Here is a 14884-nt window from a genome sequence, read left to right on the forward strand (position 1 = left end):
TTTCTTCGGTCAGGGAAAAAAAATCCAGTGTTCTCAGAGCTCATCTTTGAGTTTTAGATTTACATCTCTGTAGGCAATTCTATATTGGAATCTTCCAACAGCAGAGAATGGAGTAGACCTCCTTTGCAACCTGCATGTCCTTTCTTGAAGGGAATCCCTGCCCAATCTCATGTTGAGCCCAATTTGCAGGGAGAGTAGTGGCTCAGTCTTCTGCTGGTGGTGATTCCATGGGAACAAAAAGAGGAGCTGGGCTTCCTGACACCAAGGTTAGGCCCCTCCTAGAGGCAGCTGCAGGGCTGAGGCCTCGTCTACACTAGCCTGTTATTTCAGAATTAGCTGAGTTATTTAAAAAAAAAAATTCCGTCCACATGACCAAACTTTTTTTCGATTTAATTCGATTTCTTTACTCCACTTCGGCAAGTGGGTAGCGCTTAAATCGAGATCGCAATCCCGGGTTAAAGGTATTGTGGACGCAATTCGACGTTATTGGCCTCCGGGAGCTATCCCAGGACGCTCCCTTGTGACCGCTCTGGTCAACACTCTCAACTGCAATGCACTAGGCAGGTGGGCAGGAAAAGCGCCAGGAACTTTTGAATTTCGATTCCTTTTTGGTAACCAGCAGCACAGGTGACCATCAGCACAGTCCACCATCACAGGTGACCATGCAGAGTCCACCATCACAGGAGATCACGCAGTCCCGGATTCACAGATGAGCTCCAGCATGGTCCGAACGGGAGGTACTGGATCTCATCGCATGCTAGGGAGACGAGTCTGTTATGGCAGAACTACGTTCCAAAAAAAGGAACACAAATACCTATGCTAAAGTCTCCAGGGCCATGACAGAAAGAGGCTACTCCAGGGACACAGAGCAGTGTTGTACAAAAATCAAGGAGCTCAGGCAAGCATACCAAAAAGCCAGGGAGGCAAACGGGCACTCTGGGTCCCAGCCCCATACATTCTGCTTTTACCGTGAGCTGCATGCGATTATGGGGGGGTGATGCCACCACTACCCCACCACTGTCCGTGGACACCTGCAAGAGGGGAGTTGCACAGAGCGAGGAGGAAGGGACATTGGAGGACAAAGAGGAGGAGGAGGACAGTGCACAGGCGGCAAGTGGGGAATCTGTTTTCCCCCCTAGCCAGGAACTAATCTTAACGCTAGATCCAAAAGCCTCCCCTCACTCCCAAGGTGGGCTCCTGTTCCATGACCCTGGAGAAGGTACTTCTGGTGAGTGACAACCTGATCGGAGCCACGCGGTGGGGGGTGGGGGAACTCAGCCGCGCTGGGTTGTTCTTGTTTACAGTAAATGGCTCAGCTCATCCCTACTCTGAGCCTGATCGGAGCCACGCGGTGGGGGGGAGAGGAAGGGGAGTTGTTGTGTGCAGTGATCATCCCAGAGAGCCCACAGGCCCTCCTTTTATATGGCAAACACACCAGGCCTTGCTTGCTGTGGGAAAGGGGGCCCAGCAGTTTGAAAGCATTGAAATTAATGTAGAAGAAGCAGAACCCTGCATGCCCCCCCAGGGGCTGCCTGCAAGATGAATTCTGTTGCCTGGCCGTGTGTGATGGCTTACTCATACCAAAAGTGCCCCCTTTGTTCTCTGCAATGTATTTTTTAAAATACTACCCTCTCCTTTTCTCCTCCCGCAGGTGCAAATGTTTCAACACAGCCCCTATCTACTCCATCCCAGAGGCTGGCCCAGACTACAAGGCGGAAAAAACGAACATGGGATGACATGTTCGCTGAGCTCATGCAGTCCTCCCGCACTGATAGGGCCCAGATGAATGCATGGAGGCAAACAATTGCGGAGTCCCGTAAAGCATTACAGGAACACAAAGAGAGGAGGGAGGCGCGCGATGAGAGCTGGCAGAACGCTACGGTCAAGCTCATGGGGGAGCAAACTGACATGCTCCGTTGCACGGTGGATCTAATGCGGGAAAGGCAGCAAGACCACAGACTTCCGCTGCAGCCCCTACATAATCAAACTCCCTCTTCCCCAAGTTCCATAGACTGCTCACTCAGATGCCCAAGAACACAAGGGGGGAGGCTATGGGGACCCACACACTCAACCCCAGAGGATTGCCCAAGCACCAGAAAGCTGGCATGTGCGAACTTTTAATTCGGTTTCTGGACTTGTCCTTCCCTCCTCCACCCCCCCAACCCAACCCTGCCCCCACAGTCTACCTTCTAATTTCTCTCAATGCATTGTGCATCAAATAATAAAGAACAGTTTTTAAACAATTTTGACTTTATTTCTTTTCATATATATAGAGTGCGCGTAACTTCAAGAGAAACAAACAGAACTGTTACACCGTACACTGGCCAGTCATGAAACTTGCTTTCAAAGTTTCTCTGATGCGCAGCGTGCCCCGCTGCGCTCTTCTAGTTGCCCTGTTGTCTGGTTGTGTGAAATTGGCAGCCAGGCGAGTTGCCTCAACCTGCCACCCCGCCATAAGAGTCTCCCCCTTACTCTCAGATATTGTGGAGCACACAACAAGTCGCAATTACAATTGGTATATTGGTTGTGCTGAGATCTAACCGAGTCAGTAAACTGCGCCAGCGCCCTTTCAAACGTCCAAAAGCACATTCTACCCCATTCTGCACTTGCTCAGCCTATAGTTGAACTACTCCTTACTACTGTCCAGGGTGCCTGTGTACTGCTTCATGAGCCATGGCATTAAGGGGTAGGCTGGGTCCCCAAGGATAACTATAGGCACTTCAACATCCCCAAGAGTAATTTTCTGGTCTGGGAAGTAAGTCCCTTCCTGCAGCTGTTTAAACAAACCAGAGTTCCTGAAGATCCAGCGCACTGAAGCCATCCACAGTGGTCTGCACGTTTCCCAAAGTCACTACCCTTGATAGCAGCTGGTCAATGACTGCGTTGGCTACTTGCAGCACAGCAGCCCCTACGGTAGATTTGCCCACTCCAAAGTGATTCCCGACTGACCGGTAGCTGTCGGGAGTTGCAAAGTTCCACAGTGCTATGGCCACTTGCTTCTCAACAGTGAGGGGTGCTCTCATTTTGGTGTCTTTGCGCTTCAGGGCAGGGGACAGCAAGTCACCAAGTTCCATGAAAGTGGCCCTACGCATACAAAAGTTTCGCAGCCACTGGGAATCATCCCAGACCTGCAACACTATGCGATCCCACCAGTCTGTGCTTGTTTCCTGGGCCCAAAATCGGCGTTCCACGGCATGAACCTGGCCCAATGCCACCATGATCTCCCAATCGCCACATGCCGTTCATCTAGGAATGTCTGTGTCCATGTCCTCATCAGTATAGTAGTCGCACTGTCGTCGCTTCCTCGCCTGGTTTTGCAGGTACTGAACATACTGCTGGATAATGCGCCAAGTATTTACAATGGTCAAAACTGCAGCAGAGATCTGAGCGGACTCTATGTTTGCCACGCAATGGTGCCTGCACGGCTAATCCTTGAAAAAGGGCGCAAAATGAGCTGTTCGGTTCAAGATGGCCGATAAAAGGCGGTAAATGGTTGTCTTCTGTAGCTTCCACGGGAGCCCAGGACAGCTTCCACTGCTTTCTCCAGATTGTCTGTGTGCCTCTGTTCACGATGGCCAAGAAACGGCGGGGAATTGTTGCCTTCTGTAGCTTCCACAGGAGCCCAGCACAGACAATCTGGAGAAAGCAGCGGAAGCTGTGCGTCTCTTTTCACGATGGCCGAGGACATTCGAAGTGGGATTCAACATATCAGGAGACAAGCGGTGCACCGTGCTGCACTGTCTGCTGGCAGCATGGCGTCTGCCGTAGCTTTCATGGAGGGAGGAGCGAATGATGGCACACACCCAGAAAAACCCGCGAGAATGTTTTTGCCCCATCATGCACTGGGAGCTTAACCCACAATTCCAATGGGTGGCAGGGACTGCGGCAACTGTGGAATAGCTACCACAGTGCACCGCTCTGACATTCGATGCTAGCCTCGGTAATGTGGATGCACGCCGCCAAATTCTCGCGCTTTAGTGGGGACGTACCCTGAGTCTACTGCTTTGCTGCAGAGCTTCTGAACTTGGGCTGGAGCGAGAGTATTGTAGAAAGACTACATAATGGGCCTGAGGCGAACAAGAAGACTGGGAGAAGAGAAACCTTTCAGGGCTTTTCTCATGAGCATTTCATTCCCTGGGGGTTTGCGGCATTCAACTAGTGTTACTTCCTCCTACCCTCACAACACCCTGTCGGACCTGGGGTCCTTGCAAGCTGTCAGCCAAGCTGCACTCCCACAAGACTGGCATGTGGGATCAAAAACCTGTAGGTAGTTGGTGCCTCATGTGGTGTTGCCGATAGGATGACTAGATTTTGAAAATGACCTGTCTTGTGAGCATGGGGAGGAGAGGGAGGGTGGGCCCAGCACAAAAGGGGGTTAATCATCTCATTGTTACTTTGTGCTCTCCTGTTTGTCAGATCCACCTGTTGTCTCTTGTCTCATGAAAAAATTGTCAGCTCTTGTGGGATGGGATCATCTTTTTACGATTTGTCTGTTATAGTGCCTAGTTTCTTGGTACTATTGCAATACAAATAATACATATATAACACTTAGTATTTATGTTTCATGGCAAACTGTTGGCTGTGGAGAGGGAGGTTCATGTGAAAGAGCTCTGAAAATTGGAGGTGGCCATTCCTTCCTCTTCCAGCTCCTTATTTCTCTTCATCTTCCCTCCTTTCTAAATAGGATCTAGCACAATTTACAGAAAAGGGAGGGAGAGAACAATTTAACCCTTCATTGGTCTTCTTGCTCTTTTCTCCCAGTCCCTTTATTTTCCACAAGTCACATTCCTTTTAAATTAATCTTTTTCAATCTCATCTTATCCATGTCCTACCATATTTTTGCCATTTATTCTCCTCCTCCATTGTTTTTATGCTTGTTTTCTTTTTCCCCTTTCTCACTTTATTCTGTCATTTTACATTCCTCTCTCATTTACTTTACCCTCTTCTTTCTTCCCTCACTTTCACATGCATTTTCCTTTCATCCCTCTTGCACCCACCAATCACACCCACATCTGATGCCAAAACACATTAATTCCTGGAAGGTGGGTGGTTAGGCAGCTGGCTGAATGAAAGGATTAAATGTCCCTAACCACAAACAGGGAGGTGCACGTGGTAAATGGTGGCAATAAATGATTTACTCCAGGGCAGCAAGAGCAGGTATAGATGAGAGGGAGGAAAGAGCCTCTAGGCGTTGGTGGGAGAAGTGCCTGGGGGAAGGCAGGAGGGAGCTGTTCAGTATGGAGGTTTCTGTAGAAGGGACAGCTGCTTGCCTAAGGCGATGTGTGGTCCTAGAAGCCCTGTTCTGAGTACAGTTGAGAGCAAAGGTTATGTCCCTTGCACAGTGGAGAAGTGAATGGGGGTGCTAGCGGAGATGAAGCAAGTAATGCCAGATGGTGCTCCTGAATGATAAGCTAAACTATTGTTAGGCAATGCCACCTATGGCCTAAAGTCAGCAGTACCACTTAAGGTGCTCACAGGTCACATGCAGCTGATGGAAGAAACAGGAAAAACCCTCGTTTTAGTAAACCCAGTTGAAACAGAGAGCCCTTCCTTCACCCAAAACAGCACATGATCACCCTACCTGCCTACTCCCATCTCTCCTTTTTATTTAGTCTAACCAGCCAACATACTGATGTTCTACTTGCTGGGAGACAAACAAATGAAATATAGGAGCTGACAAGGCCATTATGTAATGGTGCCCCTGGCTGGGTCACCCGTGACTGACAACTGAACCTAGGACCTGAACTCAAAGAAATGCAACAGCTCTGTCTCCTTCTGCTGGGCAGGGAGCAACTGTCCCAATAGTTAACTCCCAGGAGTGACTGAGAGATTTCAGTCCAAAGGATTCTCTCTGATTGAAAACACTGTTGCAAAGGAATGTGCCATCTCTACCTGAACTATAACTTTAGTTTTCTACAGTATTACTGTGATGAATATTGCAACCCCATGCAATATCCTTGGGGACCATACCTTATTAAGTTACTGAATGGCTTATGTATCATTGTGGGCCAGACATCATATGCAACTCCAGGGAGGAAGGTTACCACAGTGTCTCTAGGAACCAAAGACAGTGGGGGTGATTAAGGTAAATCACTTAGGTTGTAAATACCTCCAGAGAGGTACCAACTCGTGGGGAGGCTTACATATATTAAGTTTCCAGAGACTAGCAAAGACATAAAAAGGCTGGGTTTAAATGGACTCAGCCTTTTTTCTGAACCAGCAAAATGGACAGAACCTTCTGTCCAAGGAGGGCCCCCAAATATTGCAGAAAGCTTTGGAAAGACTTTGGCCTACTAGGTATCCATAAGACTGATTCCCAGTATGTTTAACATTTTTTTAAATCTTTGCTTTTATTATGTTTTTTTTGTAATGTTTTTACCTTAAGAATAAATGTGTTAGCTTAGAAAGAGCTGTGTGGTAACATGCAACTGCGAGCAATACACTGCTTTTTCTCTAACAGCTATTAATAAAGTGCAGGCGCTGGCAGTCAGGCTGGCTGGCGATATCACAGGGTAAGGCAGGAGTGTATGCAGGCTTAAAACCACCCTCCCCCGATCAAAAGGCAGTTGGACAAGGGTTCCCTGTTCAGAAATAGGGATGGCTGGAGAACTGACTGGGCACTCTGGGAGTGGAGAACAGAGGTGCGTGACACAGGTGTTATCCTGAAACTGTGACAGTTACCATGCACTTTTTGGGGGGGGGGGGGGGGGGGGGGGGGGGGGGGGGGGGGGGGGGAGAAGGACATTATGTCTTTATGATCCCCCGGCTTTAGGTTTTAGCTTAGAGGCTTTTAAGTACTCTATAACAGCTGCAGCACTAAGCAGAAGCCATTCAGCAATTAAACTGTCAAGTGCATTCCTTGCCTTAAGGCCCAGCATGTTTTTTTTTAAAACATATCTCATTATCTCCTGAAAGTCTCCATAACAATAAATAAATAAATAGAATAGAACAGAATCAGCATTAATGACTGTATCTTTGTAAAGTTAGATTTTCCCCAAGCAAGATAAGTTTTCAAACTGGAAATGAAAAAGGTTCAAACAGTTTCCCTCCACAATCATCACTGTAAAACAAAAGCAATAAAGGCAGCACCACTTACCAGAATGTCCCCCCCAACTAAAGTAAGTTGATATTCACCACATTTCTTCTAAAACAGGTCCTGCAAAAAGAGAGAGAGAGAGAAAGCTTAGTGACTGACTTATTTTCACAACTAAAGCAATGTGAATTATATTACAGTACTTTTTCCCACTTGTACCTTTGCCCCCCTCCATTTTTAGGCAAGAGATAATTGGATTTGATCTTTCACAACTCATTTCCGAAATCCATCAGTTCATCACACAAAACATTAAAATGATTACAGAATCCCTTCAGACCTGCTCAGACAGATCACCGTTACTGACTACTGCTTATTCAAGTTTCAGCGATGTAAGGGCAATAATATGCAACAGGTAGCAGCAGCAATGAAAATCTGCCAATTATTTTAATCGCAAAGGTAAAGCAAAGGAATTGATACGTTGTTTTTTACTGCAGTCTGTCCTAAGCTTTTAGTAGATTTGAAATCCACATGTAAGAAAAGAAATATGTCTAGAAAAATCAATCTTTAGATTTTGTTTGTATGTACAATGGAGTGCAATTAGCAAAAGCTTAAAAAAAACTAGACGGACATGTATCAAGACAGATTTCAGGAACAGTTTGAGAAGCATGGCGAGTAACACTGACAATTGCCACTATTTTGCCAAGACTGAGTAAATTTCAGATGACAGCTATTTTTTCTTCCGGCAAATCATTTGAATGACTCTGAGTGTCCACTAGTAGCAATGTCAAAACAATTTAAAAAAACAAAAAACAAAAAACCCACGCTGGAGGAGAGAGAAATTGCATTTTTATTAGTATACAAATTTGGGGGAGAGAGCACAAGCATGGACTCAAAACTGAGGGGAGGGAAAGGACTCTGCCAACAGTACCTGATGGTTTAGTAAGTGGAAATAGACATGTATGTAACTACATGTCAAAAGTTAGTTTCAGGTTTTTCCCCCTACATCAACACAGTAATGATATAAAGCAGTTTTTAAAAAAACCTTTTCAATGTCTTTGTATTAAGAGTGGGGCTAAATATGGAAAAGAGCGAGTTTTCTAGCTCCTTCATTAGGCAGAAAGGCTTCAGAAGTACAAGCACTGACTCCACGTGCATGCATTCTGATAACAGCTGCTTTGTTAGAAGAATTAGACTAAATACCCAAATCATATGGAAAAATGTTTCATCAGAACCAAAAGAGAAGGGAGAAAATATGCTGAGTTTGCAGCCCAAATAGAAAATCTTCTAAGAAATAGAGAGTACGGGTCCAGATTTTCCAGGATAGAGGTGGCTACGGAGTTAAAGCTGACTGAGTAATTTTACAACTTTGCACGAAAGATTTAAGGGCCTGAATTATTGATGCAACAGCATTGCAGAGGTTACAGTGTTGATTATTACACCAGTAACCTTCCCAAAATCATGGCATGCACATGTGTAAGAGGGGAAGCAGAGATGATTTCCTGGGTTGGATTACCTTTTTCAGATCAGATTATATGACTATCTTTACACAGAAGTAGCTGAAGGAATCTATAGTATGGGAAAATCCTGATTAAAAAAAAAAAGCCTCCAAATCTAAAACTCTATCTCTAAATCACAGGGGTTGGACCTACAATGCTCTGGACCAGAATGGGAAGCAGGTCTACAATACCTTAAGTCTAACTGCTCAGAGTTTGATGTTGTACATAAAGATTTGGCATAAAGGACTCTATCAGGAAAACTGAAAATAAAAGTGGAAAATATTTCCTCTGAAGTATTAGGGTCACAAACACTTGTTATGGATCTTGAAAATAAGACGGGGGGCAAGAGCCCATTTCTGTTAGTTTGGTGGTTGAGAGTAAAATGATCACCAAGTTTATAGCTGGGTGGAATTCCTGAAGACACTAGAAAAGATTGCATTGAAATCATTTTCTGAGACTTGGTTAAGACACTTCTAATTCCAGTACAGTCCATTTCCCTCTTAGCTGCTAGGCATTTGGGTTGGGAAAAAAAAGCAATTAAAAAATCTACTTCTACCGCAAAACAATATGGGTAACGTAAGTACCGAGGCAGTTAAAGTTTTAAGAGGAGAAAGGCTTTTGAATGCTCTTGAATAGAGAGTGTCCCAAATTGGGATGTAGGGTATAGTTATCTTTAAAGACAGGTGAGAGAACAAGATGGTTATTTCAGTTCCTTGCTGACTTTACATTATTGCCTCAAAATTATCAGTCAAAGTTTGTTTGAATTTCTTTACATCTATCTTGTATTTTGTCTGAATGAAGCAATTTTATACTTTGTTCTGCTAGAAGTTAAAGCAATCAAACATTTTTAAAACCTCAGAAAGCAGAAATTGGGGCCTTACAACCAAAACCATGAACTTCTCCCTGAAGTAGTGTGGGCTTCTAAGTCTTTCAAGAATTGGCCTTCTTGTCCTAAAGAGAGATGGCCAAAACCCAGGACATCTCTCATATACCAATCCAGTGAACCAATAGTGGCCAGAAACAGAAGTGCAAGGATTCCCTTTATTTGCTAACAGTCAAACAGTAAAGGAAACTAAAATATTACCTCCTATGGTTTGTTATAGAATCATAGAATCATAGAATATCAGAGTTGGAAGGGACCTCAAGAGGTCATCTAGTCCAACCCCCTGCTCAAAGCAGGACCAATTCCCAGCTAAATCATCCCAGCCAGGGCTTTGTCAAGCCGGGCCTTAAAAACCTCCAAGGAAGGAGACTCCACCACCTCCCTAGGTAACGCATTCCAGTGTTTCACCACCCTCCTAGTGAAATAGTTTTTCCTGATATCCAACCTGGACCTCCCCCACCGCAACTTGAGACCATTGCTCCTTGTTCTGTCATCTGCCACCACTGAGAACAGCCGAGCTCCATCCTCTTTGGAACCCCCCTTCAGGTAGTTGAAGGCTGCTATCAAATCCCCCCTCATTCTTCTCTTCTGGAGACTAAACAATCCCAGTTCTCTCAGCCTCTCCTCATAAGTCATGTGCTCCAGACCCCTAATCATTTTTGTTGCCCTCCGCTGGACTCTTTCCAATTTTTCCACATCCTTCTTGTAGTGTGGGGCCCAAAACTGGACACAGTATTCCAGATGAGGCCTCACCAATGTCGAATAAAGGGGAACGATCACGTTCCTCGATCTGCTGGCAATGCCCCTACTTATACAGCCCAAAATGCCGTTAGCCTTCTTGGCAACAAGAGCACACTGTTGACTCATATCCAGCTTCTCGTCCACTGTGACCCCTAGGTCCTTTTCAGCAGAACTGCTACCTAGCCATTCGGTCCCTAGTCTGTAGCAGTGCATGGGATTCTTCCGTCCTAAGTGCAGGACTCTGCACTTAACCTGATGAGGTTCAACAAGGACTTTTTCTGCCCAATCCTCTAATTTGTCTAGGTCCCTCTGTATCCGATCCCTACCCTCTAGTGTATCTACCACGCCTCCTAGTTTAGTGTCATCTGCAAACTTGCTGAGAGTGCAGTCCACACCATCCTCCAGATCATTAATAAAGATATTAAACAAAACCGGCCCCAGGACCGACCCTTGGGGCACTCCACTTGAAACCGGCTGCCAACTAGACATGGAGCCATTGATCACTACCCGTTGAGCCCGACGATCTAGCCAGCTTTCTATCCACCTTACAGTCCATTCATCCAGCCCATACTTCTTTAACTTGGTGGCAAGAATACTGTGGGAGACAGTATCAAAAGCTTTGCTAAAGTCAAGTATAACGTGAATACTACAGAATTCTCACTATAGCCTTGGATACACTTGGCAGCTTGCACACTGCAGGAACTCGATACACTAAGCCCTCCCTCCCTCAGTGGAACTGGACAGTAGGGTGGGAAAACATTTGAGACACAGGCTTGATAGGTCTTTTTGTTTGACCACAGGTAGGAAATCCTATTTACTCATTTGGGCAGAGTATCTTGTTAAAGGTTCACGAAATGAGACATTTTAGCATGCCTCAAAAAGTTCAGGGATTTTGTCAAGTTTTGTTATTTTGGCCTAATTTTGGAAAGTAATGTAATATGCGGCCTGTCTGTCTCTATTTACAGAGGAAACCTGGTGTTTGGGGAGAAGAAACGAAAGAGATGTGTTTCCTATAAAGGGAAGCAACAGTTCTGGTTACACGGACTTTGGAACCAAATGACGGTGCTGTATAGGTGGTTGAACAGTGGCAGGCTGAGCGCACAAAAGGCTTCTCTAATGATAGAAGTAAAATTTCAAGTTTCTGTAATTTAAGCTTAGAACCTACTTAGAGGACCTGTTTGTAGTGCCTGTACAGATAGACACAAACAGAGTTCATAATTCTTTATTCTACTTCAATACCACCAAAACAACAATCCTTTTAATTGAAGACAATCTGAAATAGAATTCTGATATTGTTAATAGTCTCCAATTACTGACAGGCACCTTTGAGAGGAACTAAACAGACATTGGGAGAGGCAGGGACAGAAAAAGGCAATAACTTGAATACAAGGTCTAAGCCATAGATATTTTGGTCTTCTTCCCCGAACAGTGCTATAAGTAGAGCTGGTCAGGAAATGTTGTTTGGTCCTATTACAAGTTTCAAAAAAAGGTTTTCATTAATTTTTCTTCAGAAGTTTTTGGGTTTGTTGAAAATAAAATTCAGCCCCTCTCTCCCCAACACTGAAATTTCAGTTTTGTGATTTTCAATGAAAACTGAAAAATAAATAGAAAATAATAGACATTTCCCTTAGAAGTGTCTTCTTCTGTGTGACAAAAATAAAGGGTTTTTTTGTTTGAAAAAAGTTTCAAATGACAACTTTTGATCAGCTCTAGCCACAAGGAGGCTAGCAAGGGTCAGTGCATACACAGGAAAAGCATAATGTCAAAAGGGGTACTATCACTACTTGTAGGTATGTAATATGGGGAACCCAAGGAAACTTTAGATCCATTCCCTTCGTCACATTGGGAGAAAAGAATAAGGAGGAGATAGGGTATTGTGAACGACACCACACTATTTGAAAGGTAGAGATCCTCTCTTTAATTCACTCATTTTGATTTTTAATGTATCTAAAAATGTACATATGTTAGTGTGCCTTAAAACGACCTTCTTTATATAATATTTTAATTGGAATTATTCCTGACCCATGTCAGTCTCCTCAAAAAAGCAGCAATAAAAAACGTTAGCGCAATCCACACCATCACATTTTGTTTATTCCATCTATTTTTATTTATTTTTTGCCTTTAGGTGTCCCATACCTTTCCCACCATTAAAGTAAAGTAGCAAAAGCTGGATACTAATATAAGATCATGAAAGTATAAAATATAAATAATGAAAGTTACATACACAACAACAATTTAGTTAGCAATGGCATCCAATATAGCTTTTATACATCATTTATACTACCAAACAGTGGAAGCTATTGTATGGATGGAGCTTAGAGACATGTAGAAGTCTGGTATAAAAATCGTTTTTGAAATTATAACATGTTTTATAAAAGACAAAACCTTTTTTATGGCTATAGCCACTGTGATGGTTACAGCTCACATTAGTGATATTTCCTGTTTCATGAGACCACCTTTACTTATCCACACTCAATATTCAACTAGACCTCTGTCATAGAATCATAGAATATCAGAGTTGGAAGGGACCTCAGGAAGTCATCTGTCCAACGCCCCCTGCTCAAAGCAGGACCAATCCCCAGACAGATTTTTACCCCAGTTCCTTAAATGGCCCTCTCAAGGATTAAACTCACAATCCTGGGTTTAGCAGGCCAATGCTCAAACCACAGAGCTATCCCCCCCCAGGGGGATAGTGTGTCATCAATACCAGACACAGAGTTAACTCCAGTATTAACAATGGAGGAAGACGGCTCACTGACTGACATTAAAATCATGCATCTTTTTAGCACGTGGAAAAGCTCCCATCCACTATGAGCTTTGAATCAAGCCCATAGATGGCAAGCTTAACTTTACTCAAATAAATAATAAACCAAAGAAATTAATGATAGCACTCCAGACAAACTCTGAATGTTCCAACTGAAATATATATACATTTTTAATGAAAATCACCACCAGTTGTCGGTTAAGGCAGTGATGCCAATATGATTTTTGTCACTACTGATAATACAGAGACAAGTGGGTGAGGTATTATCATTTATTGGACCACCTTCTGTTGATGAGAGACAAAAGCTTTCAAGCCACACAGACCAAGGGAAGTGGTCCAATAAAAGAGATCCCCTCACCCATCTTGTGTCTCTAACATCCTGGGACTGACACGGCTACAATACACTGCATGCTACTGATAATGGTAGCTGGTTCTTATTAGTGAGAAAAGACTTTTGATGCAAAAACTTTAGAGAGATCCCTCTGGCTTATCTACTGGAGCAGAAGGATGACCTTATTAACCACTGGACTGGGCCTCTGAGGTCTCGGTTCTGGGACAAGTTTCATGTGGGAAGTCATTTAATCCACCTGTGCCTCAGCTCCCCATCTGTAAGAGGGGGATTTAGGAGGGCAGATTTATTCATGTTTGCTCAGATATTACAGTGAGGAGAGTCATAGAAAAGTCTCCAAATAAATACTGACAAAATACTGCCAGTTTCAATGGCTGGGTTGGATCCGGTTAATAAATAGGCATTATTTAGCCTTACTGGCTGCTCAAAACAACCCAGTCAGAATCTCATATATTTTGGTTCTTATCCTGCTACTTCACATGATTACAATTAGGAGGAAAAAAGATGAAAACAGGTACAAGTTTAAAAGTTTCGTTAGCATTGAGAAACCTGGGTCAGTATCTGCAGTTAGTGAAGGTTCTATTGTAAGATTTGGATCTACTGTATAAAGAAAGGTGGCGTTCACTACTGTGCAAAATACTGACGCTAGTGTATTACAGATTTTAGCATTTTAGTTTAGATTTATTATACCTCTCCATAAACTTACATTCTCTATTTTAAATGAGTGGGTTTTTCCGGATCATATATTCATCTATTAAGTATTACCCTCTCTTCAATAGATTGTAATTGGAGGATGTTAGTACAAATTTTGCTCCACCTTTCCTAGACACACTGGGGTCTCCGTGCTATCCTAGTGACATTGGTATCCCCTATGATTTGTACATTGGCCTTCACATGGCGTGCCCAATTTTATTCAGAATTGAGTGATTTTCTGTGTTCATTGCTTTTCCAAAGCCCACCTACTTTATATTTTTAATCCTATTAACAACAAAAGACACTTCTGAAAAAATACAGAATTGAACACAGAAACCACACACAGGGAAATTATACCTAATTCATACAGAAACTGTACAGCTTAAATTCTGCCAACATAAAGCAATCTAGTACCATACAATGCCAAACTATACATAAAGGACTCTTGTTCTGTGAACATCCGAAAGGTTTCCAACAATAAAACTTTTTTTTTTTTTAAATCAAGGAAACGTTTAGGTTACACAGAGAAACAGAGGCATCCCTGTTAGCTTGAAGCCATTCTTTGATAAATGAGGGTTCCAGATGGCAGGCACATAATATGAAAAAGCCCAGTCATCAGGAGGAGGAATCCAGAGGCAGCAAACAGGGAGCTCCTAAGGGAATTGACTCCCCCATTCTTTCCCCGCTGTGACTGACAAAACCCCGGACATCACCAGCCAAATCCATTAAGACTACCCATTGACTTTTGATGACTCTCCTCTCAGTGGGGATGAAATCCAGAAAGAAAGAGGGCAGTGTCTATAAAGCGGGATAAGTAGGGTACCAGCTTCTTTCAGAAATCCAGTGGTTTTCATAGAATCATTTTGCATCAGCAAACTTCAAGACATGAGCAAGGGCAACTGGTCCCTACCATGCCTCAAAGAAA

At 43.7% G+C, this 14884-nt stretch overlaps 1 protein-coding gene across 6 annotated transcripts in view; it reads right to left on the reverse strand.

Annotated features, from left to right (window-relative positions):
• FYN (FYN proto-oncogene, Src family tyrosine kinase) overlaps positions 1 to 14884 on the reverse strand; it is a 188175-nt gene that overhangs the window by 93235 nt on the left and 80056 nt on the right. For all 6 annotated transcript variants that reach the window (XR_006176222.2, XM_065590250.1, XM_042857701.2 and 3 more), the window contains one exon: positions 7097 to 7156. The gene's annotated coding sequence lies outside the window, so the exon portion shown is untranslated. The remainder of the gene's footprint in view (positions 1 to 7096; positions 7157 to 14884) is intronic.

Source organism: Chrysemys picta, chromosome 3, assembly GCF_011386835.1.
Source record: "Chrysemys picta bellii isolate R12L10 chromosome 3, ASM1138683v2, whole genome shotgun sequence".
NCBI lineage: Eukaryota > Metazoa > Chordata > Testudines > Emydidae > Chrysemys > Chrysemys picta.